At 37.1% G+C, this 19,823-nt stretch overlaps 1 protein-coding gene and 1 long non-coding RNA gene across 4 annotated transcripts in view; one reads left to right on the forward strand and one right to left on the reverse strand.

The window, feature by feature from the left end:
* The first annotated feature begins 91 nt into the window (after nucleotides 1-91).
* CNST (consortin, connexin sorting protein) overlaps nucleotides 92-19,823 on the forward strand; it is an 82,718-nt gene continuing 62,986 nt past the window's right edge. Inside the window, exon 1 of one of the 2 annotated variants that reach the window (XM_016157444.2) lies at nucleotides 92-204. The gene's annotated coding sequence lies outside the window, so the exon portion shown is untranslated. Of the gene's footprint in view, nucleotides 205-242; nucleotides 327-19,823 lie in introns of those variants that run through there. The other variant, XM_016157445.2, reaches the window with a different exon arrangement.
* Nucleotides 6,567-18,214, reverse strand: LOC107517095. Of its 2 annotated transcripts, XR_001598444.2 has the most exons (3): nucleotides 17,473-18,213; nucleotides 16,042-16,330; nucleotides 6,567-6,794 (listed from the first exon to the last, which is right to left on the reverse strand). It is a non-coding gene; the product is annotated as an uncharacterized LOC107517095 (long non-coding RNA). The 2 variants fall into 2 exon arrangements; XR_004955383.1 differs by lacking the exon at nucleotides 6,567-6,794 and having other exon boundaries at nucleotides 15,081-16,330; nucleotides 17,473-18,214.

The following is a 19,823-nucleotide window of genomic DNA, read 5'->3' on the forward strand; positions in this document are numbered from 1 at the left end:
CGCGCTCTATGCTCCGCGGTCGCGGGCGGCCCGGCCGGGAGGGGTGCGCAGAGGGAGGCGGGGCGGAAAGGCAGAGGTGTCTCCACCAGAGCGGCGGGAGACCTGAGCAACCTCTGTGACAGCTCGTCGGCCGCCATGTCATCGAATGGGGCTGGAAACAGCCCCGGCGCCCAGCAGTAGCTCTCCTTCGCCTCCAGTTCCCAGGTGAGAAGAGAGAGAGCCGGATGCAAGGGACCGGCTGGCTCGCGGCTGGGGTGCAAAACCTCTTGGAACCCCTCGCTCCTCCCCCTGCGCTGTCCTCCGGCCGCGCCGCCTCCGCTCTCTGGGTGAGGTGTATCCCGGTTCCCCCACCTCCGCCCCCTCTCCGTTCTCCTGTTTTCCTCTCTGTTCTCTAGCTTCTGTGGTATGTTCCTGCGCATCGCGCCAATTTCTCCCTCTCTAGGGCACCCGCGCCAGAAGTCGTTCCTCTCCCGGCTCCCCCAGGAGCCTGCGGCTTCCACTGTGCCTCAGTTCCCTTCTGTCCTGCTGCCCACAGCCCCGGCTCTCCACCCTGGTGGATGATGGCTATTTTCCTTCCTACCTGTTTATCCTCCTACACTTTGGCTGTCATGAACCGCCTGGTGTCTCCCCTCCATTCCTGCCTCTGGGCCAACATTTTCTTAATTTTTAATGTTTGAAAGATTTAAAGTTACGATTTAAAAAAAATCAAGATTAATTTAAAAGCTTAAAATTCTTCTCTGAGCTTAAAAAGATTAAGAAGTTAGGAAGTTTATTCTGTTCCCTGTATAAACTTAGGCAAACACATTGTACTGTGGAATGCAATTTAAAAGACCAGCTCCAAGGACTATAAATAGGATGCTCTAATGGAAATTTTGGCAGTCTTTTTGCCTACTGGGCAATGTTAGAAGACTTGAGTCTTTGCAAGTGATTTCAGTTTAAGGAATATAATCAGAGCTTTACCCGTTGCCCTTTCCACCAAGGCAGGAAACTGCAGCCACTCTGCTCCCTATTTAAAAATATGTACAATCCTTTCTGCTTACTCTGTTGGCTGAGCAACTGAGCTAGGCATTTAAATGCACAAGGAAAAGGCATCTAAGGAATGTATCATGTAGCAAATAGAAATCTGAAGTTTATACTCATCTGGTGAATCTCAAATGGATAAAGAATTGACAGTCAAATATGGCCTTTTTTGGACTATAAATTGGTTAAGACACCATGGAAAGTATCTGATCAACTGTTGTGGAAGCCCCGGGGTCTCATTGATCTAAATTTCCTTAATTTTTCTAATACAGTATCCTCATTGACAGTTTTCTTTAAGTGACTTTTGCATCCTCTGAACACCTGAGAAAGCTTACCGCCCCATCCTTTTCTAAGCTGTCACCCCTTTTCTTAAAAAAAAAAAACATTTTTCATAGATTTGGAAATACACGGATTTGTCTTTCTCAAGAGCCCTGGAGGCCTAAATATTTTTAAATCGAATAAAGCAGAACGATGTGTTATGGTAGAGGACAAGATGGTTCACTCATAGGAATGTATTGTTGAATTTCGCAGTTTTAAAATATACTTTACAAAATCGTGGTTAAAAACACTCACTTTAAAGTATGCTTTTCTGGTTCATAATATTTGTGGACCAAATGTAGCCAACTTAGCCTTAGAGAAACTGAGGTAGTTTGTTGTTTTTGCCTTTAAGTGGTATTATTTTCTTTTGGTTTTGGAAAAGAGAATTACATTATGATAATTATTTTCCTTTTCATAGTGTTAATGGCTTGTTTGTGGTTGAAGGTGCTTGAATAATAGAGAAAATCTTGTTTTGTTTCTGAGACCTCAGGTGCTAGAAATGAAATGTCCTTTTCACTTTAAAAATGAATCTAATAATCAACTTTTAGACCTCCTTTATTAGAAAACCTTGGTTTGTGCACTTCAGTCTCTCTTAAGAGGTGTGGTTCTTACATCCTGTGCTATTTTTTGTCTTTTCGAGGTAATCTTTCTTTAAAATGATGTCAGGGCACAGTGATTCTGATTATTTTTACATTCTTCTTAAGTTATTTTTATTCCTATCTTAATTGGTAGAGAAGGGAAAATGACCACTTATTCTTTTGGCTTTTAAACTGCAATTGTAATTGAGAAATGTCAAGTGATAGTTCTTGTTTGCTGTAAGAATTAAGGCTGTAGAGCTATAGAGGTGCTGTCTAATGGAAAGATAATGCAAGCCACAAAAGTAATGCAAAGTTTCCTAGTCGCATTAACAAAGTAAAAAAGAAACAGGTGGAATTAATTTTCACTAATATTCTTACTCTGAGAGTCTGAGGTAAATTCTATGGGGTAAACTAATCCCCCCCCCCCCCCAAAAGTGCTGCCATAGTCAAATTGAGAAGTTTCTGTCTGGAAAGAAAGTTCCAAAGAAGTTTCTTTCTCTTAGTTTTGAGTGTGTTAACATTGAGGAGGATGAACAGATGCCCAGTGCATGTTTACTGAGGGTCATAAGATGATAGAGTACTCAGTCATTTCCTGAGGTGTCATTGTTAACAATTATTTACATCTTCCCGTCAACAGTCTGTCAAGGCACTGTATGAGTCTTTGGCTACCATGTCTGTTGGTGTTAAATAGGGGAATTTGACGACCTACAGGAAGATAGAACCTCATCGTAAACAGGTCGTACCTGCTGCTGTAGCCTTACTTTCTGAATCAGTTTCAGGTATGGCTGAGAATTTCATAAATGTGCTTCTCTGTATGATGGTGTTTCTTATCAAAGGAAAGAGAAAATCTTTTTTTAATGCAAGATTTAGAAAGAGAGAGGGTATGATTTTTGGCTTTAAAAACTGGGAGCCTGAATAGTCTCAGAAGAGTAACACGTGTTAGGTGGTTTAGGTAAATTAAAAAGGAAATATGACAGTTTTTATTGAAAGCTACTGACATATTGTCAGTATATGTGCTTTAAGTTGTTTTTGCAAGAAAGGTGGTGATTTTCCTGGAAACTTCTTTTGTTCAGAGCTTTTATAAGTGAAAGATAACCCTGTTGGAAAGGTAACCCTACAGGTAACTGAGCTCAATGGGACCATTGTTCTTATCTTGACATCTTTAATAAACTTTCCTAAATGTTGCTTTAGCTACACTGTTTTACACCTACACGTAATGTCAGAATTCATCAGAAGGCCTAATTAGTATTCAGTGTAATTTAATACAAGAAACATGCCCCCTCCCCAAACTTTATGGTATAAAGAAATCTTAAATTCCCTGGTAAAATCTAGTCTTATAGACCTGACACAGTGTTGGCACTGAGCAGAGTATTAGAGGATCAGAGAATTAGGGAAGGAGGTAGTTACTGAATGTTGCTTGTCCCCAGAGGGATACATGTATGTTATGTAGGAAAATATAGTGTTTTTATTTGTATTTAAATCCAAATCGCTATTCATTGACACTGGGCTTGTTGGATACAGAAAGAGAATGCATTGTTTTGTGCCTACAAATTAGTCTTAGCAATTTTTTTTTTTTTTTTTTTTTTTTTTTTTTTTTTTTTTTTTTTTACTTCAGGAAGGATAATTGATAGATAGTCTGGCAATTTTCAGTTTTTAAAGAGAGCTTTAATACGATTTAAGTGGCTCCTACAAGGAACTTTTTCTTGACAAATTGTACATTTAATACATTTGTATCTCGATACTGTGATGAAGCATTCTCTCCAATTTATGGCCTTTAAGATTCACATGAATTCAGGCTTTTCTTTATTTAGGAATCATTCCTTTGGGGGAATTATATTTCCTTTTAACCAGGGAATACTTTTGTTTTTCATGCATTTAAAATAATTCATTTGTAATATTCTTTTAGAAATACGTTTGTCGTGAATTATACTGCAATAAAAAAAAAGGTAAATAAACATCATGTCTGACCAGTCCAAAAAAAAAAAAAGAAACAAACAAACAAGAAATACCTCATTAAAAACTTCTGAATCTTATAATAGCTTGAGATTTTTTTAATTGTTTTGTCACAGTTTTGAGATTCTGCTCTTTAACGTATTTGGAGATGGAAACTTTTTGCCATCAAGCCACTCCTTCCTGCCATCCCTTAGCACTTCTCGTTTTTCATCATCATCGGCCATGTAGAATGGAAACATAGTGTGTGTCTGTCAAAATGCTGACAAATCAGGATTATTTTTCCCTTTTAATTATAGGAAGAATTATGAAGCAGAAAGTGACAAATTTAACATTTGGGCATTTGACATTTTATTTGACAGTACCTAGGAGATTTTAGGAATTAACAATATTTTGTAATTGTCATATGTATTAAGTTCTCTTATGAGGATAGTTAGACTGTTTTTCTTGAACAACTGCTACTTCATTAAATAATTATTTTTTTCTGTTAGCTGCATTTTGAAAACCCAGTGAATTGGGCAGCTGTAGTTTTCTAATTTGAAGGCAAACTAACATTTTAAAAGTTTTTACACTATAGGTTTGGAAATAGTTTCTTTGAAATCTATGAGCTTTATGGTAAGATAAAGAAGGCTGTTCGTTCCTGGGTTTTTGTGAGCATACCACTTATATTTTGATTTTATGCAGGCGTTGTTTTTCTTCACTATTTTCTCTTCTATAGGTATTACCACTTTATAACTAAACCTAAAAAAGAATGTTTAAGTGAACTGAAACACATTGCTTAAGATTTTTCAATGAGAATTTATATTCATGAAGGTATATTTAATTTATGAAGTCTAGCAGAATTATCTTTACTTTATGAAGCACCAAAGAGTACCTTTTTGGTTTTTTGTTTGTTTGTTTGTTTTTTTCATTTTTGGAGAACGAAAAAGTTTTACTTAAATCAGGTTTTAAAAGGATTCATACCAAGTAAATGACCTGATTTCCTCCCTCAAGTTCAACTCAGATGAAAAGAACACTGGAAATTTGTAGAAACTATGCTGACTAGAAAATTATGAATTTTAGTCTACTGGAAAAGACTTTTTTTTATACCAATTTGTGACTTCTTAATTCAAATTTAGTCATCAAGCTTTATTTTCTTTAACAATTTATAAAATAATCACTAGGTTCCTTTTGCTCCAATAGTGTGTGTGTGTGTGTGTGTGTGTGTGTGTGTGTGTGTGTGTTTGTTTTCGCTGTGGAGTTCTTCGTTGTGACAATTAGTTAAAACTCCAGCGTTGGGTAAGCCCTGTAAAGAGCCAGAATTAGAAGTAGTGTTATGATTTCCTTATTTTAATCATTTGGTAAATATTTACCAGATGATTGGTGACTGAGGAGAGAAAAGATTGTTTGTCTTATTAGTCTTACTTTTGAACTTTAGTTTTAAAATGGATCTATAGATCTTATATTTGACCAAAGCCAGAGAAAGATCTATTTCAAATTAACCCAAAGTAAAAAAGAAAAAAAGGGTTTCATTTCATTCCGTTAACGAGGTAGTTTTTCTTATATTAGGCGGCCTCTTGGTTACTTATACCTTTGTGGATTTTGATGCCTACAGGCTTCTTGTCTTTTCTCAGCTGCATGACTGGGGAAAACCTAAGGATGTCTTAGGGAACCCAAGCAGGGCTTGGACCTTCATGTATATATATATATAGTTTGCCTTTACTGACAGATACAAAAGAGTTTACCTATGTGTCTGAAAAACCTGTAAACAAAAATTCTGCTCCAGGCACACTTATCTAGGCTGAGGAAACAGATATTGTAATAATACCTGTCATATAACTAACGCTTTCATGTACTTGTGTAATACTTTGTATGAAGCTCTCTATTTTGTATAGCCTTTGCTGGAGTTTTACACAAACTCTATGCTGATTAGAAAATTATGAAATCTTGATCTAGCTCCTCACAGTATATGAAAGGATACCTAGAATGCCCCGATAGCTTATTCTGCCTTCCACCAGCATTCCCCACTTCCCGTTCTGTCTTCCATGGAAAGCTAAAAAGTCAGGACAACTTATGGTTTATTATGAACTTGAAGGAGGGGTAGGAGTAAAAGTCTTATCCCTTCCCTGTTTCCTCTTTCCTTTTCTATTACAAAAATAATAATGCTCCAAAGAGAAAAAAGGTAAATAAATTTTAACTTCAGGAAAACATATTTATTCCAAAATTAGTGGGTTTTGTATAATGCAAGTTAAACAGGAATTTTAATTTAGAATCCATTACCTTTCTCATCCTTCTTATGCCATCCGATGAATTTGCCAAGAGGAAACTTTGAGTGCAAGGAAACTTTGAATGCACTGATACTGGACTATGCTAGGCTATAATTGTCTTTTTTTCTCATATATGTTTAGGGAATATCCTCCACTGAAATAAAACATCTTTTGGGGAAAAAATAATATTCTACTGGCTATCTTTCGAAGCATTGGAAGTTAACCTCCTCCGAGACATTTTTTTTTTCTCTATTGGTTTATCCTTTTCTTAGCATCAACTGCCTTACTCGGAAATTTTTTCTTTTCCCCAAACCCCATCAAAATCCATTTCTTGAATGACTAATTACAAGAAAGCATATTTGTTTTTCCACTTATCTCCCTTCCTGTCTGTTTGTATGGTAGACATGTGCATCAGTATTGTCATCATTTTGTCAAATATCAGGATAAGGGTTAATGTCATATTTATTTAGATATTCTGTTGTAGAAATGGACAATGGTAGCCACCTATTTGACATGGATAGACTATAGTTTATTAGGAACAATCAGAGTTTCTCACCTAGGGCCCAGGAATAGGCTTCAAGGGATCTGAAGGCCCCCGAAATAAAATTTATAGTTTAACAGAAGTATATGTGAATTTCTCAGAATCCTTAGCTTTCATCAGATTCTTCAAAGGGTCCATGACCTAAGAAAGGATAGGAACCACAAAATTAATTTGAATTTAGTTAGTTATAAATCTCTACCTGTTATAAGAAGCTATAGTTTTTAAAGATCACTATGTATAAGCTTCATTTTTAGTAGTCATTTATTTAACACCAAAATAATTTAATAGAGTATTTCATAAGAAAAGGCATAGTGATTCTTTTAAAAAACAAATCTCCCTCAAATATGTTACCTTTTATCTTTTATACCTTTAGAAGTTACTCTTTATACTTCTCTAGCACAGTACAGGATACTTTGTTTTTTATTATTTGTTTATCTTCTGTGTGTTTTACAGGAAGATGATTAATTCTTATGTTGGAATTTTCCCTGGAAGTCCAAAGAGTTGTTCACAGATTTGGAATTAGGGTAAAAGAGACCTGTGTTTTATAAGGATGCCCTACCCAGTGAGAGAGATGGGTCCATAGATAGGTTGATTACATAGACACGCTCCCTGACGAGGTGGGAATGGGTAAGAACATGGGTCCAGGTAGAAAGACTGTCCTTGGCACAGCAGATAGATACATTCTTCTACTGAGATAAGAGGGGGAAATACGGGTCACCCCTAAAATCTGTTAACCTGTGTTTACTTATGGCCCCGGTGAAATTGTCTGCACTGAGCTGGGGATAGGAAGGGGACTAGAGACCAATGGTAAAGGTTTAGTGTAGCTTCAGAGGATATGGCCCTGGGAGCTCTGTGAGGACGGCTCTCTGGCCAACAGTGAGGCTCCGCCTGAAGTTGGGTGGTACTGCTTTTATAGAGTTAACAATGTTGTACTTACAGTTTTATTTAGTAACAGAAAGCAGTTTGATATAAGAGCAGAGATAGTGTTTAGATGGCTCAGCACTGGGCTTTTAATAGGATGGGTGCAGTAGAAGTGTAAGAGGGCTGAGAAAGTAGCTAGAGATAATACATGGATTCAATGCTACATAGGAAAGTAATGTCAGGAGGAGGCTGACTAATGAAAAAACAAGTCAGGAATCTGGCAAGAGGAGCTTGAAGCCAGGTAATAGGATATCGGTAGTGAGTTGCTGATGTTGGCTCGTCCAAGATGGATAGACTGTTTTGATGCTCAGTGTAAGCATAAGGCTGGGTGGTGCTGGTGAAGTTGACCAGGCGGTAAGATGCCATTACAGACTTTGAGACTTGAAGAAATATTCATTCCACAAGTGTGTCGCATCACTGTTTAGGGTATGTAAAACACAGAGGTGATGTTTTCTGAAGAGTAATCTGCCTCTGATATGCAGGATGGATTAAAAGGACTATGTGAGATGATGAGAGCCTTAATTAAAGGTAAACATATCAGCCTAAACTAATGTCATAACTTCTGAAATGATAGAAATAAGGAGTTTTGTTCAAATGAAGAGTAGAGAGTAAGCTAGAGGTTTTATGGTTTTAAAAGTGTTAAAATTGGGTTTGATGTCCTATGGATCATGTTCTTTATCCACGTTGAATTCATAAGTTAATTTACCTTGACTCCATATGAACCTACACATTACAATATATGTATGTATGTACATACTACAACATCCATACACATTTTAGTGAATGTTTTGAAATATGGTGGCTTGCGAATGACTCTCAACCTAGCACTAGTTCCGATCAGCTTAAGGGTCACTAAGTATGGTAGGAAGTGAGCCCTTTCACCAAAACATTGGATGAAAAATACAAGTCCCAAATATATATACATAATTTTATTTTTTAATGTCATTAATGGATTTATGTAGATTCATTTTAATTTTTTTAAGAAAGGAAAGGAAATACACTTTTTTCATTAATATAATTTATAATTAACTCAGTAAATGTTATATAGAATTTTAGTTCTTCATTTTTACCAGAATTTTAAATGTTACCTTTTTTAACTTGGGGTCTGGCAAACTTGTAGAGAAAAGTTCTGTCGCAATTCAGACAAGTTCATTTCTGAGATCTGTAGAGTTCAGCATGGCGAGTCTCTACTCTATGCCCTTGAGACCTGGCTTTGTAGGAACTCCTGCTTCTCTAGGTAATGGGCAGCTATATCAGGTGACTCTTTGATACTCTAAAATAGTTTGGGTCCTAAGGTAGTGGGTTTCCACAGAAATAGTGGATAAACACTTTCCAAAAGATCTTATTAAGTACAGGAGATCATACATGTCAATGTGATTACCTTCCACAGGGTTTGGCTCACAGAAAGTACATAGTAAATGGGACATTTTGTTTTAATTTGCTAAATTGTTGCGATAACCTTGTATTTATTTGGATTATTTTCTTTTTAAAGAGGTGAGCAATATTAATAGATTACCTCTGTAGCATTCCTAGTGATTTTTAAAGAAACATTTTTGTGTCCTTGATTCAACAATTTTTAAAAGGTTTTTGGAGTATAAAAATACGTTTAAATATGCAAAATACAGAAAAGTGCAAAAAAAAAAAAAAGGCAAAAAAATCACTCGTACTCCCATCAGCTAAGAACAAGAACTGCTAACAGTTTTTGATATTTACTTTCCATCTCTTTGGAGTGTGTGTCAACATAGCTGAGATCATATTTGTGATTTGTTTTAGATTCTGCTTCCCTCATTTTATTATAGATTCATAATGTACATATTTTGTGGTTTGTAACATTTGGGGAATGAGTTAATTTGCTGTCATTGCCCTGATATTGAACATTTAAGTTGTTTCCAGTTTGTCACTGTCACAGTGACCTTGGACAAACTATTTAACTAATTTACCCTTTAGATTTCCCATTTGTAAATGGGGGAAGTAATACCTCATAGGACTTATAAGGGTTATCTGAGCTCATGTGTACATTATATATAGAACAGTCCCAAGAACAAAATAAGCCTTTAAAATAATGCCTTCGTGTTCATGTTTATGCATAGAAAATTGCCCTTTTTTTTTTTTGTATTCAGAATATTTCTTATTCAGCAGAGATCTCCAGAAATACAGCTACTAGTTCTTAATTGTTTTAATATTCTTGCTGTTGTGAAATCATTTTCTGGTAAATTATGCCAATTTACATTCAAATTGAGCAACGAGTAACAATTCATATTTCATTGAACCCTCACCAGTATTACATGTTCTCGTTTTTTAAAAAATCCTTGTTGTTTTGAGAGGCAAATGAATTGCCCAAGAGGTTTTATAGGAGAGTAGTAGGGAATAAAATTAGAGAGATGGGTTGCTGAGAGATTATAAAAAGAGGTAAGAGTTGGAATTTGAGCTGGAGTCGCAGCGTGGGCAAACTGAAAGGCAGCAACTCCTGCTGGCCTCCAGCTACTTACTTCTTACACTTTTTCCCATCCAGACAGCTGTCACACTCAGTTCTGTCTAAAAACCTTTCGTCTTTGTTTCTGTACCAAAATACCAGTCCCCTCCCACCTCTCCTTATTTTCCCTCTAGCTAATCTTTCCTTCTTGTTTTGATTCAATCTTGCCACCTCTGTGTCTTTTCCTCTTCTGGAGGCCTGCCCAGCAGAACCGCAGAGAGTGTGCGCTCTGCTGGCGGGCTCACTCGAGGAAGGAAGAAGGTGGATGAACCAGTCAAGCTTAGGTATTACCAAATGTACCGAGCAGACGGATCAGTCCACCTCCCCAGAAGTCAGTAAAGGAAATACATCAAGAATGAGGAAAGTGTCTCCACCAGCACAGTCCTCAATATTTATATTAACTCTCAGCCACATTCTTAGTGATTAAAAAAAAATACATAAGCGTATGTTCAAAATAATGCAACTTATAACTTAATAAATGAAAAGACAGATAACCCAATTAAAAAATGGGTAATTGATCTGAATAGATATTTTTCCAAAGAAGATAAACAAATGGCTAATAAACACATGAAAAGGTGCTCAGCATCATTAGCCATCAAGGAAATGCAAATCAAAACCGCAACGAGATGCCACTTCATACCTGGAGATGGAGAACTTGAAACCCTCCTCGTACATTGCTGATGGGAATATAAAGTGATATGACCACTGTGGAAACAGTGTGGTGGCTACTCAGTAAGTTAACATTGAATTAGCGTATGACCCAGCAATTCATCTGAAAACAGGTGTTCAAAAAAACCCATACAAGAATGTTTATAGCAACATTATTCATAAAAACCAAAAAGTATAAACAACCCAAATGTCCATCAGCTGATGAATGGATAAATGGAGTGTGGTTTATCTGTACAATAGAATGTTATATGGCAAGAAAAGAAAATAATTGATATATGCTACAACCTCAATATGCCTTGAATACATGCTAAATGAAAGAAACCAGACACAAAAAGTCACATGTTGTATGATCATACTTATAAGAAATATCCAGAATAAGCAAATCCATAGAGGCAGAAAGTAGATTAGTGGTCGAGTAGTAGCCTGTGGATGGGGGAAGGGAAGGCCAACGGAATGGAAAGTGACTATTACTGGGTATGTGGGCAATGAGGGAGTAGGGGATAGTGAGCTGCTTTTGGGGGCAGTGAAAATGTTCTAAAATTGATGTGGCCTAGTTGCACAACTTTGTGAATATACATACGAAAAACTGTTGAATTGTACATTTTAAATGTGCGACTTGTTTGGTATGTGCATTAAGTCTTAATAAAGCTGTCATTTCATACACTTGATTAAAAAATTCATATTTATCTTAGAAAATGTATAAAATACATAGAAGTGCAAGAAGAAAAAAATAATATATTAGAAGTTTTAAGTTCCCTATTTCCACTTTGGCGATAAGTTAAAAGAAAATAATAAAAGCTTATTCAAGATCGTCATGACCAACACCAGAGTTCAATGCCCAGATTTGCAATTCTGTTTATAACCATGAGGGTAAAATTAATAAATTATGCCTTTGGAGCAACATCACATCGTGTCGTAGGAACAAAGGTTTTTCAGTGGTTAATAGAGAAAAGTGGTAGGAGAGGTGACTCCTCAGACGCTCATGGTAAGTAGAATGCTGGACTTAAAGAACCTGCGTCATCACAACTGATACCGTATCCAAGTTATGAACAAAAGTTTAATTTTTATAGAGTAGTCATGCATCATATTAAATTAATGTAATTTTGACTTTATTGCTTTTTTAATTGCTTGTATTAATTATTAAATTTGTTTCATTTTAATAGTTGTATACATATATAGTGTAACCCAACATATTAACAAATTTAGATTAGTAATGGATTTAGAAAAAATTTTTTGATAAAATTCAACATTCATTCAAGTTTTAAACAATAACAGCAGCAGACATTCTTAAAGAGGTTTTCTTTAACTTAATAAATGCTTAACTACCAAAAACCTCTATCAGTTTGGGAAATGCATAATAGTTATGGTTGCACAACAATTTGAATGTGCTTAATGCCCTTGATTGTACACTTAAAAATAGTTACTATGGTAAATTTTATATTTTACTACAATTTTAAAAACCCTATAGCAAATATCATACTTAATATGGAATTATTAGAAGCAGTCTCTTTAGGACAAGACATAGTTGCCTCCTCTCATTGCTCCTATTCAACTGTGTATCATAAATCCAGTGCAATAAAGCACAAAACAATAAATGTAAAGACTAGAAAGGGAATTGTTCTTAAGTGATATTACTGCCTTCGCAAAAAGCCCGAGGATCTGTATACAAACTATTAGATCGAAAAGAACATTTAGCAATTTGTCGAATATGAGATACTCAATGTGCAGAATTCAGGGTTCTCACATGCTAGCAAAAACAAAAAAAAAAAATGGGGGGCAAAAAACTTTTATAGTACTCTGCACATAGTAGGCTTTCAAGTATTTGATTCACTTTATGCAAAAAGGAGCTATTGTTTTTAATTCTATTATTACTGTGTCTATTATTATTACTATTTAGTCCCATTATTGAAATACAATTTTATAAAGATTGAGCATATTTGGATTTAATTTTGAGAACATTGGTGTCTTTCCAAAGGTTTCATTATAGCATTTTTAAAAAATGTTTAATGCATCTTTCAATGCATCCACTCACATCCCGAAGCTTCCCTAAATAATCTGCTTTTAGGTGCTGTTTCTGTTCTGTTTTTTCCTTGTAACTGTACCCTTTTTCAACCGCTCCCATCTATGGATACATTTCCCCACTCATCAGTCTTTGCACACGTATCCCCACTCATCATTCTTTCAAAAAACGTATTCCGAGTCTACAGCCATGCTACCCAGAACAAGCCCAATCCAGTCTAATCTTGGAAGCTAAGCAGGGTCGGGCCTGGTTAGTACTTGGATATGAGACCACCTAGGAAGACCAGAGGCTGTAGGCGGAAAAAAATTTTTAAAAAGGGATGGTAAACTGACAAGGTCCTTGCAATCTGTGAGGTCAACCAAGGGTTGCCTCGCCTAAAAAAATTTTAAAAATAAATAATTCACACACACACACACACACACACACACACACACACACATATCCTGGTTCCTTGTAAAGTACATGGTTGTTTGAATGTATTCCATTACACCTACAAACTCCTCGATGGTATGGAAGGCGGCCTCAAGTTTCAGAATCAGAAGATAGAAAACATCCCCCACCACGCCACCAATTTTCCTCACACATTTTCTCCTCCACCAAATAAATGCCACACACACTTCTTAAAAACTAAATTTCCTTTGCCAAATTTCTATCAGACCCTGTGAAGAATTTTTTAATATGAAAATAATTCAAGGAAGATTTTATATAGGAAATGATTGTGCTATGTTAATATTTTTCTAAAATCTTTTCTGGGAATAGAATTTTCTAAGAATTTACTTGGAGTTGTGGAAAGATAAAAATTTTTTAATTAGATAAACACTAACTATAGATATGTTTAAGGTATGTACTCTCACTTGAGAAATAATTCTGAAATAATATTAACAATTAACAAATTATTCTCAGAAAAAGTAGGTCATTCCTATATACTTTAAGAAATGATGCAGTATAGACTTTAAAATGCATTATTAACGCTGAAGATTATAAACAAGATTTTGTCACTAATTTGAAAAATCTTTTTTAAAACTTGCCAGTAAGGTAAGAAATTAGAGAAACGAAGATTTTGGGAGTGACATTTTCAGGTGGTTTCAAACTTATATAGAGAAGTTGCAATAATAGTATAAAGAATTTTCCTATTTTTACCAATCAGGGGTCTAATACAAGATCACACATTGCATTTAGTGGTCATGTTTTCCTAGCCTTCTTTAATTTGGATTAATCCTCAGTCTTTCTTTATTGATTTTGATATTTTCGAGGACAGGGCAGTTTTGAAGAATTTTCCTAATGATTAAATTTAGGTTGTGCATCTTTTGGCAGGAACACCAAAGACGTAGAGTTATGTCTTTGTTAGTCTCATCAAGGAGGCACATGCTAGTTTGTCCTATTATTGGTGACCCTAACTTTAATCACTTGGTTAGGGCGGAGCTTGTCAGATTAAATTTGTAGCCAGTAGTTTTGATATTCGGTAATGATTCTTGCCTGAATCAGTTATTTCTATGATGGTTACAAAGTGGTGATTGTTCTGTAATTCTTTCTGCATTTATTAGTCGGCTTTCTATCAAAGGAAGAGTTTCCCTTCTCATTTATTTTTTATTCAGTTATTCACTATAAACTCATGGGTTTCTATTTTATCAGTGGGTTAGAATCTGTTATTTCTAAGCCCAAACTCAAATCGCTCCATGTTTTACCAGTGGAGCCCCTCCGGGCGACTTCCTGTTCTGTTGACATTTCCCCGTCTTTTCACCCTTCTTCACTCTGGCAAGTTCATCTGGTTCTTTCTTTTCCTCGTCATCTGAAAATCAGCCATTTCTCAGAGGATCAATGGTTCTTTTTAGTGAAGGATATTCTTTCGAAACCAAGATCTGAGCGTTAGGTATGCCGAAAGCTACTATGTCATTGCTTCTAGATTTCTTAGTGCACTGAGCTAGGAAATATATATGTGTATATGATACACAAATCTATTTCTAAACCTGTTTATCTTTAAAACCATGAGTTCTCACCCATGCCTTGAATTTCAATCTAAGATCCCCCCCCCCTTAATATGGAGGGAGTTTTTGGTCTTACATTAATTATAACTGTGGCTTTATTTAAATTATTGAAGGCCACATATAGATAACTTTTTAAACAATTATTGTTAATATACTTTGATTTCGTTTAGAGTCTTATAGTTGAATGATTTTTAATGCAAATAGAAACTATTATGAAAATCTATCCATTGAGCTCATCAGATGGTTATTCAATATGTACAGATGGTATAGGAACAGAGTTGAAGATTATTTCTAACTTTTCACCCTATCCTTAGATACATATCTGGGTTATCCTTAATTACAAATCAGAGCCAAAAATATAAGATAAAGAATTTTTTATTTAACCAGAATACACAACCCTCTACGATATGCTGTTCACTGCACAATTTCTCTTGTTTGGTAGCTGTAGGGTGGAGATTTAAAGCGCGAGCGCTGAAACCTGGCTTTGAATGCTGGCGTAGTCACTTGCTAGCTCTGTGACCTTGATCAAGTTACTTAAGTTTCTTTGCCTCTGTTTCTATATCTGAAAAATGAGAATGATTTTATGTTCTTCATAGAGCAACAGAGGTTTAAATGAGCTAATGATGTAAGGCACAATGCTTAGCATATAAAATAAAATACATGGTACTTCCAATTGCCTAGTAAGCACTAGCTAGTTAAATACTTACGAGTATTTAACTAAGTGGTACAGAAATATCCGTAGCACACTCTTCTTTCTTTCTCGCTGAATACTCTTTTCACAAAATATCTTTCTACTTTATAGTCCATAATATAAATTTGTTCCACTTAGAGGTTAGTTGTAGACATCTCAGTTATAAGGAGCATTTCATACCAAGACTAAGGTTTTGGATCTTAGGTGTAAATTATAGTTTAATAATGTGTTTTTCTCTAACCTTTTAGAAGTTAGAAAATTCTTATTAACTAATAGAATAAGAAAGATAATGGTGAGAGAAAAGATATAATGGAGAAATAGGATAAAGAAACATAATAAAAATAATCTGGAATCATGATGATTTCATTTCGATAGAAATTTGGTATCAGACAAGAGATAGTATAATTAACATGAATAAATTCATTTCAAATTTTGTTGAGAGCAGATCATGAAGCAAATTTTAAATACTATTTTTGTATTATGGCAGAGTTGTAAAATACAGAGAAACTTATGCAGGGTGGGGCGGGGCGTGGGTGGGGTGGGGGGGGAGGAGCACATAAAGTACCAAAGAGCCGAAAGGCAGGAATATGGGAGAGTTAAATAAAAAATAGCAATGCAGGAAAACCGACCTAACTTGGCTGATCCAGAGAAAGCCCTCTTAAAGTAGCATTTCACCTTCTGCCAATTTCTTCAGTTTTCAAGAGCTGTTTTTCTGTTGCAGTCCCAAAAGGACTTTGTATTTTGTAGTTTTACATTTCTTCTCAGCTTTCACAAAACGATCACCATAAATGTGGCCTTTGGTTCTGTTAGGTGATAAGCGATTCTTCGCAACTTCGAAGGACGGTTACGCGGCTGCCGGCTCATTCCTCTGAGCAGTGCCCACTGTGTGTTGCTTTCCTTCATGCGTCCGAACCAGTTCTTTAGGGAGAAGAAATGTTTTGCAAGTAAAATGTTACGCGTTATCTGCTAATATCATGATCGAAAGTATTTTTTCAATATGCATCCTCATAATTTTAATGGTATCCAGCATAATTTAATATCTTTTGAATTTGTAGAGATGCTTTTTGGTTAAAATTTAAAAGATAATTGTAAACTCTTGTACTCATCAGTCAAGTATGAAATTGTTAACATCTGAGCACTCCTTTTTAGTGACGCAAAACTTTTAGAGACATATGCCAGGAATGATCAAACTTCCTGACTTCATACAGAATAACAACCTTCATGAAAATCAAAGGCTTAGGTACAACTTTGCTGTTGCCGTTTGTCTTTCATCTGCCGACAGCCCGAGGAAAGCCGCCCGCATCCGGAGGTGATGGGTTAGGCAGCCGGGGGAGCTGTGGCCGGGAAGGTTCCTGGTGAATGGTGGCACCCCGCCTCCGGTGTTCCCTCTTGGAGTGCACTGCTGCCTCCCAGGCCCCTGGGACCAGAGTCTGAAGGAATGCTGGATTCCTTACGCCCTCTGACGCTCTTCATTCCGCCCCAGAGTCTGCTGTGTTTCTATTCCCACCACTGTCATCCTAAGTCAGGATCTCATCGCTCCTCGCATCTCCAACCCAGCTCCTCCTTCTAACCCACCATGTACATCACCACCGGATTAGTCTGTGTGAAGCACAGTCTGATACCCTGGCCCCCTTACTCAGAGCCTTTAATGGCTTCTCAAGCCCATCCACAGTCTAAACCAGGGCTGCTCAGATTATGGTCTTTGGTCTGGTGACTGTCCACCAGACAGTTTGCCACCTGTCTGCAGTGAAATCGTTACAGAAACTGAGAGTGTTCAGAAACTTCCACAGCATTTCAACAGGACAGTTTTATCTGAAATAATTTTAAAAATTGCATGTGTTTTATATGATCTTCTCCTCCTCTCCTTTTTTCTAATAAATGACTCATGGCCTACCAGAAGGAAAAAAGGTCGGTCTTCCACAGCAGGTAGTTTGAATTCCTTTGTCATGACAGAGCCACGCCTCAGTTCCTATCAGCCTGACCGCTCTCTACCTTCCTACACATCCTATACCAAAGTCCAGCCATTTGCTGTTCTTACAACACACCCCGTGTTTGCTCACCTTCTTATTTTGCTCATGTTTGTTCCTTCTCTTAGAATTGCTTCTCTGTTCACTTAGGATAAGGCGCAAGTAGAGGGGAAGGCGCACACCTCCTGAGGGCTGAGTTACAGTGTTCACGTGCCCTGCCCTCTCTCCGGGATGGCAGCCCTCCCAGCTGGTGGTGTGGATCAGAGGATGAGGAAGGCAGCTGAGCAGCCCGAAGGGCTGGAGCTGTTTTGCACCAGCTAGCTATGCATGAGCAGCTATGCATTTCATCTGTGTTAGGGCGGGTAAGGGTGTACAGATCTAAAATGGGCGTCACCAGTGGGTGGCTGACTTAATAACTCATGAATATCTATCTATACCTTCCTGATTATTTGGTGTTGGTGGTCTTTGCTTTTATTTCTTCTTGCCTATGTTTTAGCACATATATGCTCTTAGTTACTTTTTCTATTTCTAATATGTCAAGATGTTTGATTCTATTTTTAGTTTCATCTCTCTTCCTCATTTCTCCTGTTTTCTGTAATATAATTAAATATTCTTAAATATTCACACGTCACACCCTCCCCACCAGTAAATTGTACCGTCCTTTGAATTCTCAAAGAACTTGCCAGTCACTTATCATATCCTCTGTGGCGAAGGTTCTTTGGGGAGAAGGAAGATCAGGACAAGGTTTTAGCCATTTCCTATCAGAGTATGAACTCTCAAGGGCAGGTTGTATCTCATCTGTCTCTCTCTTCCTGCATCTAGTATGTGCGTCTTATTCATAGTAGACAGTTGCCATCGATTACGTTAACATCCAGTTACCTCAACGCTCCAGTGCTGAGGTCAGAGTTCAGTCTCCACATGGAGATTTATTTGTTTTGTTCCCTGTCCTCATACCAAACCGTTGTGCTGGCCAAATGTGCACTTTTTTGATTTCTAAGAGCACTGGGTGAAAGACAAAGCATTTGCACCTCTACTGCGTAAACAGTTCAGCATTCTCCTGGTTGTGATCACATTCCCATTCAGAGGACAACTTTATGTCACTGTTTTTCAAGATAAGGAAAGGTGGACAACAAAAGGCGGCAGAAGGAAACGTGTGAGTTTGCCTGTAGCTGTACTTTTTAAGTAAATAACAGGTGCTACAGTCACATTATAAGGAACTAGAAAGTGATATTTGTTTTAGACTTGAAGCAGTAAAAGACAAATAACAGAGAACTTGGGAACTAATAACTAGAATAATCAAATGTTAAACTTAGGAGAAAATTCAGAGGAAACTTAAGTCCCAAGAAATGAGATAATATCAGAACTCAAGATTTCAAATTTAAAATGAGGTATTGTCACTTTTTAAACAAAATTCTGGTGTACATTTGAGTACAATTATAATATAGGTAAGGATTTTAGCAATTCATTTTCTTTCAATGAGATAAACCGGAGGCAAGGATTTGACAAACTGCATTCAGCCGTCCACATGAAGAAGTAGAAGAGCAGCAGAGAAGTACAGAATAAAGAACGTACAAATGAAAATCGGTGGGAGACACTGAAGAGCTCTCTCTCCATTACAGTGGGAAAATTCCAGCATTTCTGTTGATGCTTGGCATGCATGTAGAAGAATGGGGGAAAGGAGTCCCCTTTTAGCTGCTGTTTTGTGGGGAAGGTTGCAACCATGAGAATAATTTGAAGATCGTGTATATGACCAAGTAGAATGGAAACTATGGATTTGGAGTGGAACCAATTTCGGTGGGCCGTCAGCAGCCCCGCAATGGTCCACTGAGGACTTTAAACCTTCTCGGTGCTTCCCAAGCCCTGGTCCCCAGCAACCCTCCACCCGCCTTCAGCAGATATCCTACTCCCTGTTTCCCCAGAAAGCTAAACCACGAAACGGAAATGCCTCCTACTTAACCCCAGTGTAGTGCCCTCCCACCGGGCCTCCCGTCACGGTGCAGAACTTGCCCTTTTCCTGCTCGAGGCTTGTCCTGTGTCCTGGATGCGTCCCACCCCCTCAGCCTTGGCTCCACCATTTGTTCAGCTCTCTGTCTCTCTTCCCCCGAACTTCTGCCCCTCACCTGGCCCTTTCCTTTCGTCTCGGAATCCCATCTGTAGTCCTGGAAAAAGGAAAAGAAACCTCATATCATTAAAGGTCAGCACAAGTGAGTTTTCTAATATTTAAACCTGACCGTGTCACTCTGATGAAAAATCTTTCAGAGGTTCCCTACTGATACATTGAACAATTCCCACTAATGATTCATGATCTGGAACTATGCAGTGAAGTTTTCTCAAATATTTTGAATATAATTACATCTTATCTATTGCTACCATTGAATTCAATGTTCTATTTTTTGTATCAGTAGCTACAAAACAAACCATGGGACTCAATGATAGCATTTATG

This window comes from Rousettus aegyptiacus, unplaced genomic scaffold, assembly GCF_014176215.1.
Source record: "Rousettus aegyptiacus isolate mRouAeg1 unplaced genomic scaffold, mRouAeg1.p scaffold_m13_p_18, whole genome shotgun sequence".
NCBI lineage: Eukaryota > Metazoa > Chordata > Mammalia > Chiroptera > Pteropodidae > Rousettus > Rousettus aegyptiacus.